This window comes from Nannospalax galili, unplaced genomic scaffold, assembly GCF_000622305.1.
Source record: "Nannospalax galili isolate Female #2095 unplaced genomic scaffold, S.galili_v1.0 scaffold144, whole genome shotgun sequence".
Classification (NCBI taxonomy): Eukaryota; Metazoa; Chordata; class Mammalia; order Rodentia; family Spalacidae; genus Nannospalax; species Nannospalax galili.
In genome coordinates, this window is record NW_008353267.1 from 630,942 (window position 1) to 648,344 (window position 17,403).

The 17,403-nt window shown below is 39.7% G+C and overlaps 1 protein-coding gene across 1 annotated transcript in view; it reads left to right on the forward strand.

The window, feature by feature from the left end:
- Sgpp1 (sphingosine-1-phosphate phosphatase 1) overlaps window positions 1-1,431 on the forward strand; it is a gene marked incomplete at its 5' end in the record, with an annotated part of 17,556 nt that extends 16,125 nt beyond the window's left edge. Inside the window, 1 exon segment of the mRNA XM_029554753.1 lies at window positions 1-1,431.
- Window positions 1,432-17,403: the final 15,972 nt, after the last annotated feature.

The window sequence follows — 17,403 nt, forward strand, 5'->3', positions numbered from 1 at the left end:
AAGTTTTTAAGAACTCTTTGGGGTGTATTATAAAATCAATAATAATATGCAATTGTGCCTGTATATTCGGAATTAATACAGGTATGTTGTTAACAAATAGGTTTGACATTTATTTCCTATGGGAGCCATTTCCTAGTTGAATTGATATTTACTAGATAGCATCCATATGCACCACATACTGATTTACTGCCTGTTTGTACACTGCCATCACCTTTCATGTTGACCCATGGTGTTGAACATGGGAGGCATTTTTAATGGACCAAATTTTCAGGAAAATTTGTTTTTTGGATCTCTCTCCTTTTTTTAAGTTTTGTGCACTGTGTTGAATGTACTTTTTTCCAACTGTATTGAACATCAGTTTAATAATTCAGGTACTGAATTTTATTGCTTGCTCTAAACTGTGCCTTTCTGTTGCTAAATTAAGAGATGCCATGTATACTGTGATATAAAAGTGAAACTCTAATTCTATCTTAAGTTATATGAGCAGGCAAATATTTTAAAAATATATATCAAACTAATGGAGATGGAAGTAAACTACCCTTAACTCTTTAATCTTAGAAAGAAATATGGAGTGGCTAAATTTTCTCACTAATTTATTGGAAAGTTAAATGGATAAATATTTCCATTGTTGTAGGTATTTTTCAGTGTATTGTAAGTTATAGGAACTATATATATTTTGTACATTGTCTTGATGGTTTATACTGCAGGTTAATATTTCCAGTGAGTGGAAATGTAGCTAAGATTTATAGATGGGACAGTGCATATGCTTCCTATGTAAACAAGCCATTTTTCTAATTATTTGAAAAGGATTGGATTTCTCACTGTTAACTTTTAATACCTACTGTTAGCAACCTAAGGTAAATTATAAGATCCCAAAAGAAGTATCAGTAGTTTAGATTCTATTATTTTTCCAACTTTTTATTATTTTTACAATGCAAAATTTGGGTGTAGTCTCAAGTTTTTTTTTTTTTTTTTCTGTCTTTTGAAGTGTGATTGTAACTAGGATAGCATGGCATTCATTTGTAGTAAGCTTTTCATTAAAGAAGAGAACTTTCCAGATAAATGGGCATCAAGTATGGGGTGACTGATTTCAGTGCAATATCTGTGGTTATTCAGAGGTGAGATGTTTCTATTTTGGGCAGCATAACTATTTGAACTCATATTTTTATAATTCTGATTGAGAATTTAAGGACATGGTAATTTTTACCAAAATTGAATCTGATCATTTTAAGCAACTAAATTTGGGCTCTTTCCCTACTAGATCAGAAAGCAGGATGCTTAGGAAATGGGAAAGGGGATTCTCTTTCAAAAGGTGTGGCTAGTAAATTAAGCTTGAAGGAGTTTCCCCTGCACTTTGGGTCTGTTATCAATTCATTTTTGTGTGTAGCTTTAAAAGTGTTTGAGAATAAACTATTTTCTTGTGTTTTGTTATTTTTCTGTTCTATGACAGCTATGCTAAAATGTATTTTAAAATAAAAACCAAATTCCAGATTGAAAGGGGTTTTTGCTTTGCGTGCCTTTAATGTACTACTGTCTAAGAGTCAAAGCTTTTGCCTAAATTTATGATTATTTACTTATTTAATTAGCATATTTTGGTGACAAGGTCTCATTTATCTCAGGCTGGCCTTGAACTCCTGCTCCTCCTGCTCCCACCACCCAAACACTGGAATCACAGGCTTCCATCACCACGCCTGGCTTTGCTCAGCATTATTAAGCTCACTAGAACTCTGAATCTTTCTGAGGAAACATGCCTTCCTTATAAAAACACACAGAGGAAAAGTTCAAAGAAAAATAAAAGATATTAAAAACGTTTAAGGAAATAAATAATTTCACCAGCCTTAAGCATGCTAGCTCTTTCTCATTCGGCCCTCCCGTCTGTTCTCCAAATACAGAATTCTGCATCTAACAGCAGCAAAGTGAACATGCTCTGTGTCTACAGTTCCGACTACTGGACATAGACACTCTGGTTCTGAAGCTTGCTTGTCTTGAGGATGCAAACCAGATTCCATCACAGCTCAGGAAAGCCCGGAGGAGATGATGACTGCTTTCTTCCATCCTTTTCAGCCTCATGAATTTTCTACAGATGCTTTAGAAAGCCCGGCCCCTGGTAGAGTGAGTGATACAATATCACAGAATAGACGTCCCCACTGTTTTGCCACTGGAGTGATGGTTCCAAACTCAACAGCAGACTGTTCTGCTTAAAACCCTGTATAGGGGACTGGAGAGATGGCTTAGTGGATAAGAGCACTGGCTGCTCTTGCAGAGGACCAGGGTTCGATTCCCAGCACCCACAAGGCAGCTAACAACCATCTGTAGCTCCTGTTCCAGAGGATCCAATGCTCTCTTCTGCTCCACAGGCATTACACAACACAGGTGCACTTACATGCAGTCAATACACTCATACACACAACAAAACTTTTATAGGTGGGCATGGTGGCGCACTCCTTTAGTCCCAGCACTCGGGAGGCAGAGGCAGGCAGATCTCTGTGAGTGTGAGGCCAGTCTGGTCCCCATAGTAAGTTCCAGGCCAGCTTGGGGCTACAGGGAGACCCTGTCTCAAAAACAAACAAACAAAACAAAACAAAAATAATAACAATTTTTTTTAAAGTTAATCCTATTGCCTCATGCTACCTTGGGGCTCTCACAAACTAGGAGTTTAGCAGCTTAGGGAAAGTACTAGTACTTTAATATATAAGGTGGTGTTTATCCCCTCTACAGTGGCAGCTTGTGTGATCTAACCATTCTCTGACTTCCACATGTCTTACGGGATATTGGTGAGATGGTTCAGCATTTAAGAGCACTGGCTGCTTTTGCAGAGGACCTGAGTTTGATTCCCAGTACCCACATGATGGCTGTAAAAATATAAAATTATTAAAATAGTTCTTATTTTATGTGTATGAATGTATTACCTGCATGTGTGTAAGTGCACCCATGTTGGGCACTGGCTGCTCTTGCAGAGGATCTAAGTTTGATTCCCAACACCCACATGGCAGCTAACAACCACCCATAGCTCCAGTTCCAGGGAATTCGATGCCCTCGTCTGACCTCTTCGGGCATTGCATAACATGGGTGCACTTAACATACATGCAGGTAATGTAATTATTCACAGAAAATAGAAATAATAATTTCTTTTAAAAAAGTAGTCAAGGTTGCTGGACATAGTGGCACACACCTTTATTTCCAGAACTCCTGGTCTACATAGTTCCATGCCAGTGGGAGCTACAGGGAGACCCTGTCTTCTCTGAAAACAAAGCAACAAAAAGTACTCAGTCAAACCAATTTAGTTCTTGGATGAAATTAACCAACTTGGAAGCAATGAAAACTACTGTTTGATAGATATTTAAATATTTCTTTTTTATTTAAAAAATCTGTAATAAGATGTTTTAAATTTTAATTTTAAGTAGAAAAACGAGGTGATTTTATTGATTAATCCTGGGTTTTATGTGGAAAAGCCCTTGGATTTGGGTGGCATGTTGTTGTGATTGCTGTGACTGCAGTTATTTAGAAGAGGAGCCCCAGGGAGGGAGGGGAACACTCTCACTAACGCCCACCTCCCAAACACTCCTAAAGAATTGTATAGCAGCTGGATGACGCACTCAGACACCTTCGAAGACACAGTGAGGAATTAAATCAAAGGGTTAAGGACGTCTGCAAAGTAGCTACAAAGGGCCTTTATGAGTGTGCAGTGAGGGCTCTCTAGAATTTACAGGCACGTTCTGGGAAGGAAGTTGGAGTTTATTTCTTATCATACCACACTGAAAGGACCCTGGGACTTCCTCCATGCATCAAAATGAGAATCAACCGCACATCTGGCTCGTCCTAACTGCTTGAGACGTGACGATTTTAGGTTCTGGGTAGGAAGGAAGCAGAGAGACTCTACATATTTTCTGTGTGTGTGAGGTGGTACACAGCACACCCATAGCCACACCCGGCTTTTGTTTTTCTTTTCTCTTTAAACATTTTTTTCTTTTATTTTTTTCTTGAGGTGGGGTGAGCATGTGGAGATCAGAGGACAACTTGGAGTCCATTTTCCTTTTACCATGAGGTTCTGGGGACCAAATTCTGAATACATAGATGCACACACACACACACATATACGCATAAATAAAAATATAACCAAAACAAAAAAAATCACTATTACATTTCTAGAGTAAAACAGTGTTGCACAGTTTTTTTTAATTTCATAGGAGTTATTAGAAAATATGTTATTCTTTAGATTTTTTTACTGTTTTGGTTTTGTTTGTTTGTAGAGACAGGGTCTCCCTGTAGCCCTAGCTGACCTGGAATCTGCTATGTAGACCAGGCTGGCCTTGATCTCAAAGAGATCTGCCTGCCTCCTGGGTGCTGAGGTTAAAGGTGTGTCACCATCACCACACTATCAGCTTTTTCTTTTGTTAAAAAGGTTTTATTTTAGCAGGGCATGTTGCACTCCTTTAAACCCTTAATCCCAGCATTCAGGAGGCAGAGGCAGGCAGATCTCTGTGACATCAAGGCCAGCCTAGTCTACATAGCAAGTTCCAAGCTAGCACTGGGGAGACAGAAGCAGGAGGATCATCACAAGTTCAAGGCCAGCCTGGTCCATACGTGTTCTAGACCAGCCAGGAGTACATAGTGAGACTGCCCCCGCCCAAATGGTGGGGGGGGGTTGGTAGGGGGACTTAAAAACAAAGCAACAAACAAAAAGAGAAGAGCTATCTGTAGTCCTGCTTCCTGGGCTGAACTATACTGTCTTGTCATGTTTGATTTATCTTGTTTTTTAAAACATAAAGCAAGTCCACTGTCACATGCCTGTATCCAGGAAGCTACATGAGTTGGAGACCAGCCTGGGCTACACAGAGAAAACCTATCTCAGAAAAAAAACAAAAATGAACAAATATCCCAGGTGAGGCTAGAGTACCTTTACACAGCCTCTTCTGCTCGTCCGAGATAGTCATCTTGGGATGTCCCATCCACTTTTATGTTTCTGTGCATATTTTGACATGTCTCTACTATGTATGATTAATGGATACATACTGTTTTCTGTGTTGTTTTACTTCACGTTAACATTTAACTCTCTCCAGAAAATTGCTTGTCTTTACTCAGCATTCATGTTTTTGAGATTTCTCTGTTGAGAGTTTATAGCTATAATGCATTTGACTACCCAGTAGTTTTTACTATATACTGACAGTACAGTTGATTTATTCATTCTATAGAATGGGCAGTTTAAGTGGTTAGCAATTTTATAATTAAAAAAAAAAAAAGACTTTTCAGCGCTTTTAGACTCACAGTAAAATTCAGTAAAAAGTACTGTGAATTCCTAAATTCCTTCTACCCCTCCTCAGGCCTCTGTACAGCCTGTGCTGTGTGGATATTTTGTACCGGATGGCACATTTGTTACCAGTGATAAACATTAACACATTATCAACTGAAGGCTATGCTTCATGTCAGGATCCCTTTTACTGGTCTGACAAATGTAAGGTGACAGATAGCCACAAGTGTATCAACATATAGAATACTCAAAGACTCCAGCAGCTCACTGTGTACATTCTTCCTGTGCCCCTGTCCTAGAACTCCTGACAGCCACTGCTGTCTTTACTGTCTGGACAGTAGTGCCTTCTCCAGAATGTTGCATTGGAATTATACTGTGTGCAGCCCTTTGTGGCTGGCTTCAACAGCTAATAGTCATTTTTACCAGCCAGGTGTGGTGGCGCACACCTTTAATCCCAGCACTCAGGAGGCAGAGGCAGGCAGATCTCTGTGAGTTCAAGGCCAGCCTGGTCTACATAGTGAGTTCCAGGACAGCTGTGGTTACAGGAAGACCCTGCCTCAAAAAGGGTCTTCCCCCCCAAAAATATTCATTTTTACCTTTAAACAGTTTATTTCAATGTACAGCTAAGAGTGCACCCTTATGTAAACTATAGGCTTTAGTTGATAATGTAGCAATATTGACTCAGTATAACCAGCTATTGATTTACCACTTTAATGGAAGGTGTTAACAGCAGAAGAAAGCAAGGGAGGGTTAGGAGGTAAGTAACTGTGTTTTACTCTCAGTTCTATAAACCTAAAACTTCTTTTTAAAAAGTGTTTATTAAAGATAAATGGGGAAGGAGGAGACTGGAGAGATGATGGTTCAGCTGTTAAGAGTGCTTCAGAGGACAGTGTTTGGTTCTTCCAATATCTCACAGCTGCCTGTAACTCCAGTTCCAGGGGATCTGAGTCCCCGATGGTTCCTGCACATACACATATACATTAAATGAATGAATGAATGAATGAATGAATGAGGGACTAGGCATGGTGTACACGCCTTTTACCCCAGCACTCAGGAGGCAGAGGCAGGTGAATTTCTCTTGAGTTTGAGGCCAGCCTGGTCTACATAGCAAGTTCCAGAACATCCAAGGTTACACAGTAAGGCTGTCTAAGAGTAATAGATGATAGATAGGTAGATAGATAGATAGATAGATAGATAGATAGATAGATAGATAGATGGATGGATGGATGGATAGACAGACAGACAGACAGACAGACAGACAGACAGACAGACAGATAGATAGATAGATAGATAGATAGATAGATAGATAGATAGATAGATAGATAGATAGATGGGGGACCTGTGAGATAGCTCACCAGGTAAAGGGTCTTGGCACCAAGAGGACCTCAGTTCAGCTCCCTAGAACCCACATGGTAGGAGAGAACTGACTCACAAAAGTTATCCATTTATAGATTCAAGCACTGTATATTCATTGAAAACATAAAGTCTGGTGTGGTAGAACATACCTGTAACCCCAGCATGTGGGAGGCAGAGGTAGAAGGTTCAGCTACAAAACAAGATCCAGACCTGCCTGTCATAAAACAAACAGGGCTCCTCAACATCCTGTTAAGATGAAGGAGAGGCTCATGAGGTCCCGCCCCTCCTTGAGGATCCATAGGCAGTTAATGGTTGCTGGGGCAGGGAGAGACATTTGCTTCAAAGTGTAGCTACGAGTAAGGTGCCCATGCTCCTGTAAATAACCCCTCACTGTGCGTCTGTAAGCAATCCTAATGAAACTCATGGGATCACCAAAAATAAATAAATAAATAAATAATAATAAATAAATAAAACACGAAAACAAAGAAACGGAAGTAAAAGAGGAAGGCAAGAGAGGGTCATAGAGTGATGTGGAATATGTCAAAATATATTATGTACAAGTATAAAAATATAATGAAAACCCTTATCACATATAACTAATATATGCTAATAAGAACAAAAAGAAAAGAGTATTCAATATTGTAATTTTTTTTTTTGGTCTTTTTGAGTCAGGGTCTCCTGTAGCCCCAACTGACCTGGAACTCACTATGTAGACCAGGCTGGCCTTGAACTCACAGAGATCTGCTTGCCTCTGCCTCCCGAGTGCTGGGATTAAAGGCGTGCGCCACCACAACTGGCTCAATATTGTAATTAAAACATTTTAATTGAAAATGAAATGTAATCTGGATGTTCATCAGACCGTCCAGATTAGCAAGATTTTCTTCTTTTTTAAGTTTTACAAAAACTTCATTGAGAATTTCATACATGCATATAACGTGTTTTGATCAAATCCACACCCACTCCCTCCCAACACCTCCCATATCTCCCCATCGCTTTCTTCTTTTCTCTTCTTATTTTTTCTTCTTTCACTTATTTATTTTTATGAGGCTTTTGGCTACTCTTAACATTCCCCCCCTGAAGAGGTAACCCTAAAATCCTTTAAGGATTAGATACAAGCTCCCAAATACTTTTGACATTTTTGGCCTTTGGAATAGTATGTTGCTAACAGTCCCAAGGACATTTTGACTTTTAGCCAAGAAACTGGCTACTTTTCTTTGGGGTCTTTTTACCCTAACTGCCTAGCCAATTCCTACCTCCTGTTCTTATCACACCATCCTCTGAAGGGGTTACCCAAATTGTCAATAGGGAATCGGGACGCAGACCGCTCTGACTTCTTCCATGCTGAACAGGGACCCAGGTGAAAGCAAATGGGGTACCCCTCCAGTGGGTTTATCTAAAAGACTCCCAAATTGCATAACTCTTATCTCTAAGGGGAAAAGAAAGTCCTTGAATCACGAATAGGAGATGTGAAGTAAAGGCAAGAGAAATTAGCATTACAATTTCTAGACAGAACTAGAAAAAAGTCAGAACAGGTCAATTTTCAAATGTTCATATGAGAGTCCATTGGAATTTCTTGACAAGGGCTTCCAAAAGCATCCCTGTGTTGTGTTCCTCCTCATTTTTCTTTTGTCTTCCAAGGCTGGACTCTAGAGTGATGGATTCAGGATTTGCTTAGTTTATCCATCATTTTAGAACAATAGCTGGTTGTCTCTCTTAGCTACAGGTGGGCACTACAGTATTGCAGACCAAGATTAGAAGTCTTATATCTGAGCAGCACTTTCTGGTTAGGAACAAAATCATCAATGAGAAATAATTGTCTAAATAACTTTTTTTTCCTTTTATCTGTATTTACCTTTTGAAGAATGTGACTTTTTAAATAGACTTAAGTCTAATGTCTGGGAAGTGTAATCCCTTGAACTCTTAAAGAAGTATAGTGATGACTTTACTCTTTGGTTATACTTTCCTTTTGGGTGTTTAAGATCATACAGTTGGCCCAAATAAATCAATTTATTTTTACACCTAAGGTCATTTGGGTCATTTGAGGATCTGTTTTTTAGGGGTCACATGGGCTTGGGAGGAGCTCCTGGCTCCTTTCTTTAACCAGTTCCATTTATGTTAAGATAAGTCAAAGGTCCTGTTTGACCACGTCTGGCTTCACTTGGAAGCATGAATGAGATGTTTCCTCTGAGTTGACCCTCCTCTTTGTAGACCGGACACTGGTCTACCCCATCTCATGGGGTTCTGTAATGCAAATAAAGTGATTTAAGACCCTGTCTCCCAACACTTGCATGCGCACACACGCACATACAATACAAACATATCCAGAGTGAGGAAAATCAAAGGTCTCATTTCTTAATTTTTTGATTTAATGCTGTTTGATAACATTGAGCTTTTTGTCATACAAAGAATTATGTGCATTTCTATGCACATGTTTTTCAGAAACATAAGAGTAAAATAAAAATTTTAATGACATTTACGTCATATTTTATCTGTCAGAGACATATATATTCACTACATTATATAATACCTATAACAGATGGGCATGTAGTATATTACATATAACATTTTCTGGTACAAATAAATATTGAATCTAATGGCCCAATGAATTTGGGGGCTCTGAATCTTTTGTTTTGCTTTTGAGGCTGGGCTGGCTTTGAACTCACTATGTAGCTCTGTATTTAAGGATGACCTTGAATTTCCTATCCTTCTGTTTCTTTCTCCAGGATTCTGGGATTACGGGTGAGCACCATCACACCCAGTTCATGAGATGCCAGGCAAACATTCTACCAATTGAGCCCCAGCCCCAGCCTAGGGACTGTAAATCTAACATTTCCTTTTTGTGAACAATACTAGGTTTGTTTTAATAATTTTGTAATGTTCGTACATGTCAATTAGATACTAAAATATCTAATATCTTACCATGATAACAAAGTATTATATATATTAACAATGAATTAATTGACCACTTTCTCATCCCAATAATAAAGTTAGCCCATCTCTTTTTTTCTTTTCTTTCCCTTTTGCTGTAAGGGCTTTCCAAAAGGCAGTGGGACATAATCAGTATCTATGTGCACATACGTACCCTGTTGTCACCCTGTGTCTTAGAACACCCAATGTGAATGTATTACCATATAGGGGAGACACAGGGACTCAAATGCATAAGGAGCTAACAAAAAGTATGTAAGGCAACGAAGGCAACGCCCCTTGCGCTCTCTGCTCAGCCTTTGGATGTGAATCTGCTGAGCCAATGCTGTCAGGAATAAATGCTTCTTCCTGGCTGAATGCCTCTGTGTCCCATCTCTCTGTACAAACATCCCACAACACTTTTCCTTTTCCTTTTGTGTGTGATGCAAGTGCACTTCTGCATGTGCATGCAGAGGCCAGAGCAGGACACCAAATATCTTCCTCTACGTCCTCTACAACTTCCTGCCTTATTGTCATGAGACAGAAGCTCATGGTTTGGGCTGGGCCAGCTGACCAGCAAACTGTCAGAATCCACTTATCTCTACCCTGAATGCTGGAGTTACAGGCACTAGCAGCCATGCTTGGCTTTTTCAGGGATTCAAATGCAGGTCTTGCTTGCATAGCAAGGGTTCTTACCCGCTGAAGCATCTCCTCAGCCCCCAAATAGCCTGTCTCAGAAAACAAGGTAGAAAACACCGTGACATTACCTCTCCCCTCCACACACATGCATACCTACACCCATGTACTCACATGAACATGTGTATACACATACATATAATGCATATATGTTTGTTTTTATATGGAGGAATGCCCAGAAATCATATACTAGTGTCTCCTTATATATTAATTTATTATCTTTTATCTTTTTGAATTTTAAGTTTGATAGCAAAAAGCAGTTTACAAGTTTTCTAGGCATTTAACCCAAACCATATTTTAATAATTTAATTGCCCTTGCTTATTTTTTATTTATTTACTTATTTATTTGGGACAGGGTCTCTAACCCACATTGGTCTTCCACTCCCTGTTTAGCTGCAGATCACCCTGGATTCCTGATCCTCATTTCCTCCTGGCTCTACTTCACTGCCTGCTAGGATTACAGGCATGTAGCATAATACCCATTTATGCAATATCACACCCTGTATATGTGGTACTGGGAATCAAACACAGGGCCTGGTGCATTCCAGGTAAGCCCTCTGCAACTCCAGCCCCATTAATAACCCTTTAAATTCAAGATATGTGCTATCTCTTTTCTTGCTAACACCTACTACTGTCCTTTTGCCTGACAGAGCAATAAAAAATTCACCCACAGCCTGAATGCTACTGTCTGTAGGGTTTGGCATCTTCTGTAATTCCATCATGAAGAAGAAGTTTAGCATAAAGATTTTTGGGGAAGTAACTGGATGTGGTAGCACAGGCCTGTAATCTTAGCACCAGAAAGGTGGAGGCAGGGAGATCAGGAGTTCAAGGTCATCCTTGGCTACCTAGTTTCTTCAAGACCAGTCTGGACTTCATGAGACACTGTCTAAAAATGAATAAGAACTTTGAAAAAAATTACTTTTATATATATTACAACCTTAATAAAAATCTTATGTTTACCAATCGTACATATGAATATTCTGAAAAATAAACCCACAGCAACAATCTACTAAAAGATTTTTAAATGTGCAACATTTAGATTGCATTTCTTTTTTTTTTTTTTTTTTTTTTTTTTTTTTTTTTTTTGTCTTTTTGAGACAGTCTCCCTGTAGCCCCAGCTGTCCTGGAACTCACTATGTAGACCAGGCTGGCCTCTGAACTCACAAAGATCAGCCTGCCTCTGCCTCCCACGTGCTGGGATTAAAGGTGTGTGCCACCATGCCCAGCTTAGATTGCATTTCTATAATTGTGTATCAAGATTTATCTATGGGGGCTGGTGTGTTGGTACACACCTTTGTTCCCAGCATTCAGGAGGCAGAGGCAGGCAGATCTCTGTGAGATCGAGGCCAATCTGGTCTACATAGTGAGTTCCAGGCCAACTGAGGCTACAGGGAGACCCTGTCTCAAAAAGAATAAAAAAAGAAAAGAAAATACAACTGGTAGATTGTCTGTGCTCCAAGGGAAGGCCTCACACCCATGTGCATACTGGCAGGATTTAGTTTTATTTTTTTAAAAAAAGGAAGATGACATAAAGTTGGGAGGAGGATGTGTTGGAGGAGAGAGGAGTTGGAGAGAGAAGTAGGGGGTGGATATGATAAAAATAAATTGTATACATGTGGGGCTGGAGAGATGGCTCAGCAGTTAAGAGCATTGACTGCTCTTGTAGGAGGACCCAGGTTAAATTCCCAGCACCCACATGGTGGCTACGAACCATCCCAACTCCAGTTCTAGGTGAATCTGAAGCCCTCTTCTGACCTCTGTGGCTTGCATGACTTGGGTGCGCTCACATGCTTACAGGCAATACACTCGTACACATAAAATAAAAATAATTTTTTTTCTTTTTTTTGGGGGGGACAGGGTCTTCCTGTAGCCCCAGCTGTCCTGGAACTCACTATGTAGACCAGGCTGGCCTTGCACTCACAGAGATCCTCCTTGCCTCTACCTCCCAAGTGCTGGGATTAAAGGGGTGTACAACCACGCCCACCTTTTTGTTTTGTTTTGGTTTTTTTTTGGTTTTGTTTTGATTTTTTGAGACAGAGTTTCCCTACAGCCACAGCTGTCCTGGAACTCACTATGTAGACCAGGCTGGCCTCTATCTCACATAGATACACCTGCCTTCACTTCCCAAATGCTGAGATTAAAAGTGTCTACCACTATACCCTGCCTATAAAGTACATCTTTGTTTTGATCATAGTTTTTTGGTTTGGGGGGAGGTTTGGCGGGGGGAACTTTGTTTTGAGAGATCTTTTTCTCTGTAGCACTGGCTGGTCTGGAACTTGCATTGATCCTTCTGCCTCATCCTCACAAGTACTTGGATTATGGGCATGAGCTACCACACCCAGATGATCCTATGTTAGTTTTTCTTATGGAAATATTATATGACACTCTTCTCCCTAGGGATACACGGAAGTACATGCCTTAGTTAAATGTGTGTGTTTACCTTCTCTTAAAGCCTGTGATTACTTAAGATGCACTTAGGAGCTAAAAGCTTCCCTGGAACTTATTGTATTTTACTTTAACCTTACATTCACTCTGTTTTACTTTAACCAAATTTGAGAGTACAAGGTCTGAGCTGGCTCCAAGTTATGTCAGAAATGGAACAAAAAAGCATATGTGGTTTCAGGTGAGAGTTCACAGTATTTGTTTATAGAATGTTATTGTCTCTTACCTACAAAGAGAATGGTCGTCATTAATGAAGATAAATTTCTACCAAAAGTAAATAAATAAATTTTATATACATACATATGTGTGAGTGTGTGTGTGTGTGTGTGTGTGTGTGTGTGTGTGTGCGCAAAGGTTGGCAACATGGTTCAGGGAATAAAAGCCCATGTTACCAAGCCAGATGACCTGAGTTTGATACTAGATGGAAGCAGTGAAAACCAGTTCCCAAAAGCTGTCCTCTGACCTCCACATGAGTACTGTGGTGCATGACTCACCACACACACACATTCACACACAAAAATGAATAAATAAATAAACAATAAAAATAAATTTAAAAAAGAAAATACAAGACAGTTATATTTGCATTTTTATTTTATTATTTTTTAAATATTTTATTTTAATTTTGTGTGTATGAGTGTATTATCTGCATGTATGTAAGTGAATCCATGTCGTACAGTGCCTATCATGTGGATGCTGGGATTTGAGCCTGGGTCCTCTGCAAGAGCAGCCAGTGCTGAGCCATCTCTCCAGTCCTCTGGATTTTCTAATATATTAGTTTTCCAAATGTATTTAAACTAGTTCACTTAGACTAGCAAAGGATTTTTAGGTCCTCTGATTTTCCATTACCTTTGACTATTCAGGGGGGAAAAAAGAGAAAATTTTATTTCTTTGCAGAATCTACTTGAGAAGAAAGCCTTTATCAAAACCTAAATAAGCATTACAAAATTTTGTAAATTAATAAAACTTATGAGTTAATATATGCTATCTTATATAAACTGTACTTTCAGCCAGGTTTTTCCTCTTACTTACTTATTTTTTGTTCCTCTGAAATATTTGCTTTAGTTTGGTGTGGCGGCACATGTCTTTAATCCCAGCGCGCAGAGGCAGAGGCAGGCTGATCTCTGTGAGGAATTATAGGCATGTGCCACGTACCTGGCTTAGAGTTAACATTTTAATGATTTAGGCAATATTGAGATAAAGATCATGAATAACTAGTTTTTCAAGTGATAGAAGAAAAAACAAAGTGTGATGGTTCGTTTTATCAGCTTGACTGTAAGCATCATGGAAACACACCTCTGGGTGTGTAGATGAGAGTATTTTCAGAATCATTTAAGCAAGAAAGACACCCTCTAAATGCATGTGGAACTATCTCATGGGTTGAAGAACTGGAAAGCATAAAAAGGGGAAAATTAATAAGTATGACCATTCATGTTTCTGTTTCCTGACCATGTTATCAGCCACTTCATACTCCTGCCTCTAAGGCCTCACCAGCATCATGGCCAATAGCCTCAGACTGTGAGCCAAAATAAGCCCTTTCTTCCATAAGTTGTTTTTTGTCAGGTATTTTGTCACAGCAATGAAAAAATAAGTAGGTGACTGGTAAGACTGTTCAGCTGGTAAAGATGATTGTCACTAAGCCTGATGACCTGAGTTTGATCCCTGGGACCCACATGATGAGATGAGAGGATGGACTCCCACAAGTTGTCCTTTGACCTCCCTACATGTGCCCACCATACACAAATAAAAATATTTTAAAAAACTTTTTGAGACATGGTATCCCTGTAGCCCCAGCTGGCCTGGAATGTGCTATGTAGACTAGGCTGGACTTGATCTCACAGAGATTCACCTGCCTCTGCCTCCCAGGTGCTGGGATCAAAGGTGTGTATTACCATGCCTGGCTTAAAATTTTTTAATTAGCTTTATTTATTTATTTATTTATTATTTATTTATTTACTTCCATGTATGAGTGTTTTGCCTATATGTAAGCGCATCACACATGCAAAAAATTAAGTAATGCAGAAAATTGGTGCCAAGGAGTGGGGCTGTTGCTATGATAAACCTGACTATGTGGTTCACAGGCTTTTAGAAGTGGCTTTTGGGAGGAATGTGAAAGAGTTTGGAGATATGAGCTAGAGACACTCTAGAATGCGGTATAAGCAGAGCTTCCTGGGAAATTCTGGTGGGGGTTTGGAAGACCAGAATACCAAGAGGAATGTGACAGTGGAAGTCTGGCTCTTGCAGTTTCAGAGCATACCAAGGATTCTATCAGGAACTGGGATAGAGACCATTCCTATTATATTCTGACAAAAGAATCTGGCTGCATTCTGCCTTCATTCTGAGAATGTGAATGAGGCTGAATTCAAAAGTAATGAGCTAATTGTCTTAGAAGAGGACATTTAAAATTTTTATTATTTTTATTTTATGTGTATGAGTATATTGCCTGTATGTGTGTAAGTGCACTGTGTCGTGCAGTGCTAGTGGAGGTCAGAAGAGTGCATCAGATCCCCTGGAACTGGAGTTATAGATGGTTGTTAGCCACCATGTAGGTGCTGGGAATTGAACCTGGATCCTCTGCAAGAACAGTCAGTACACTTAAACAATGAGCCATGTCTCTAGCCCTGGAAGAGGAAATTTTAAGGCAGGAGAGCATTCAGGCTGTGCCGTGGTTACTGTTCACTGCTCTTATTCAGATCAACAGTGAGAGTGCTGGTAGATATGAAAAATATGCAGTGTATTGGGAAGAGAAGCCTTTGCAAGTTTAAAGTTGCAGACAACATAGACGCAGAGAAAACAGCTGTGGTTGTTAAGGAGATTAGCACCATCAAAGAGAAAGCTAGTGTTCTACACAAAGACAATAGAAAGTTTCCCTAGGGGAAAACCCCAACCTCCTGAAGGCTCCAATTTATGAGGATGCAAATTCACTTGAAAGTAGAAGGCCTAAATTGAAAAGGCTGCTGAAGATGTTCCCTGCTCCAAAACAAACACCTAGGGAAGCATTTTTCTAGATTCAGCTTCAAAGACACACTGAGGCCATGGCCACTACAGCTGACACAGGGTCAGACCACATCTCAGTCTTGCAGCAGAACTTGCCAGTGTCGTCTCTGTAGCACGAGTTTTTCAGGCATGAAAGATGCAAGAATGAGGAGGTTATAGAGGCCTGCAACAAAGTTCCAGAAAGTTGCTGATGCCAAGCTGTTATGAGAAACTGAGGGATGGGACCTACCACACACAGAGAAGACACCTAAGAGATCACATGGAGAAATGGGAAAGGTTTATTCATACCAGCAGAGTTTCCTTCTGAAAGACTCAAGCTCTGAGTTCAGCTTCTTCATAGTTTTTATACCCATTGGAGGGGAGGGCGATTTCAGCCTATGTGATTGCAGGCCATGGTACCAGGCATGGAGGGATGTATGACCTGGTCTATGTGACCAGAGTCAGAGACTGAAAGGGTGCAGTTCCTTAACAAGTGTATCTTTTTTTTTCTTTTTGGTCTTTTTAAGACAGGGTCTCCCTGTAGCCTCAGCTGTCCTGGAACTCCCTATGTAGACCAGGCTGGCCTTGAACTCACAGAGATCCCCTTGACTCTGGCTCCCAAGTGCTGGGATTAAAGGCGTGTGCCACCACGCCTGGCTACAATAAGTGTATTTTAACAGAAGCAGAAGCGGGGGTTAAGGAAAAAAAAAAAATGAAATGTTGGCTGTTTAGTCAAAGGTGAAGGCATCTGTTTCTTAGAACAGTTTTTTTCCTTTTATAAATGAGATTTACTAATGCTGTCTTTCCCCATATTAAAATAAGGTATGATGGATTCAGGTTTTCTGAAAAGAACCCCTGAGATGTCATTGTGAGATGATAATATGAAGGTGGAACCCAAGTTGTAATGAAGACTCTCAGATGTTGGCGATGAAAGGATCATGAGATGTCTGTCAAGGAAGGACATAGGCAAAGAGTTGAGGTGGCCCATGAGAAAGGCGGAAGGTCCTGTGGGTGGCAAAACTGGAACACTCAGGCTTGGGGGCAGTCACCTTAGTCTCTGAGCCATCTTGTCAATAATGTATATTTAATGAGTTAAACTTGTTCTAAAGTAAATTGAACAAACAGTAATTTATGATTTCCATTTAAATTTATCCAGATTTCTAGATGAGTGTTTTCTTTTCTGTTATGCAAGCTTTCCTTAAAATTTTGAGCTTGGAACTGGTAAGATGGCTCAGCAGGTAAAGGTGCTTGCTGTGCAACTCTAGGGACTTGAGTTCAATTTCAATTTCCAGAACCCACATAAAAATGGATGGAGAGAATCAATTTCACAAAATTATCCTCTGACCTCTACACATGCACCACATGTGGATGTGCCCCCCATAATAATATATATTAGAAAATATATTTAATTGAACTTGAAATATTTGACTTTAAATAATTTCTGGACCCAAAAGGGGATGCTCATTTCTTTTTCTTTTCTTTTCCTTCCCTTCCTTCCTTTCCTTCTTTCTTTCTTCTTTCTTTTTTTTTTCCAATTTTTGATATAGGGTCTCCCTCTAGCCCCAGTTGGCCTGGAACTTACTATGTAGACCAGGCTAGCCTAGATCCACTGTCTCTGCTTCTTGAGTGCTGGGATTTAAAGGTGTGCACCACCACATTAGGTCAAGATATTCATTTTTATTACAGAATAAAAACATACTAATTAGTAAAGTAATAAAATATCTCCTCTATTATGTTATTGACTTTAAGACTCCAATAAAATCTCATCAGCTCAAGGACTGAGC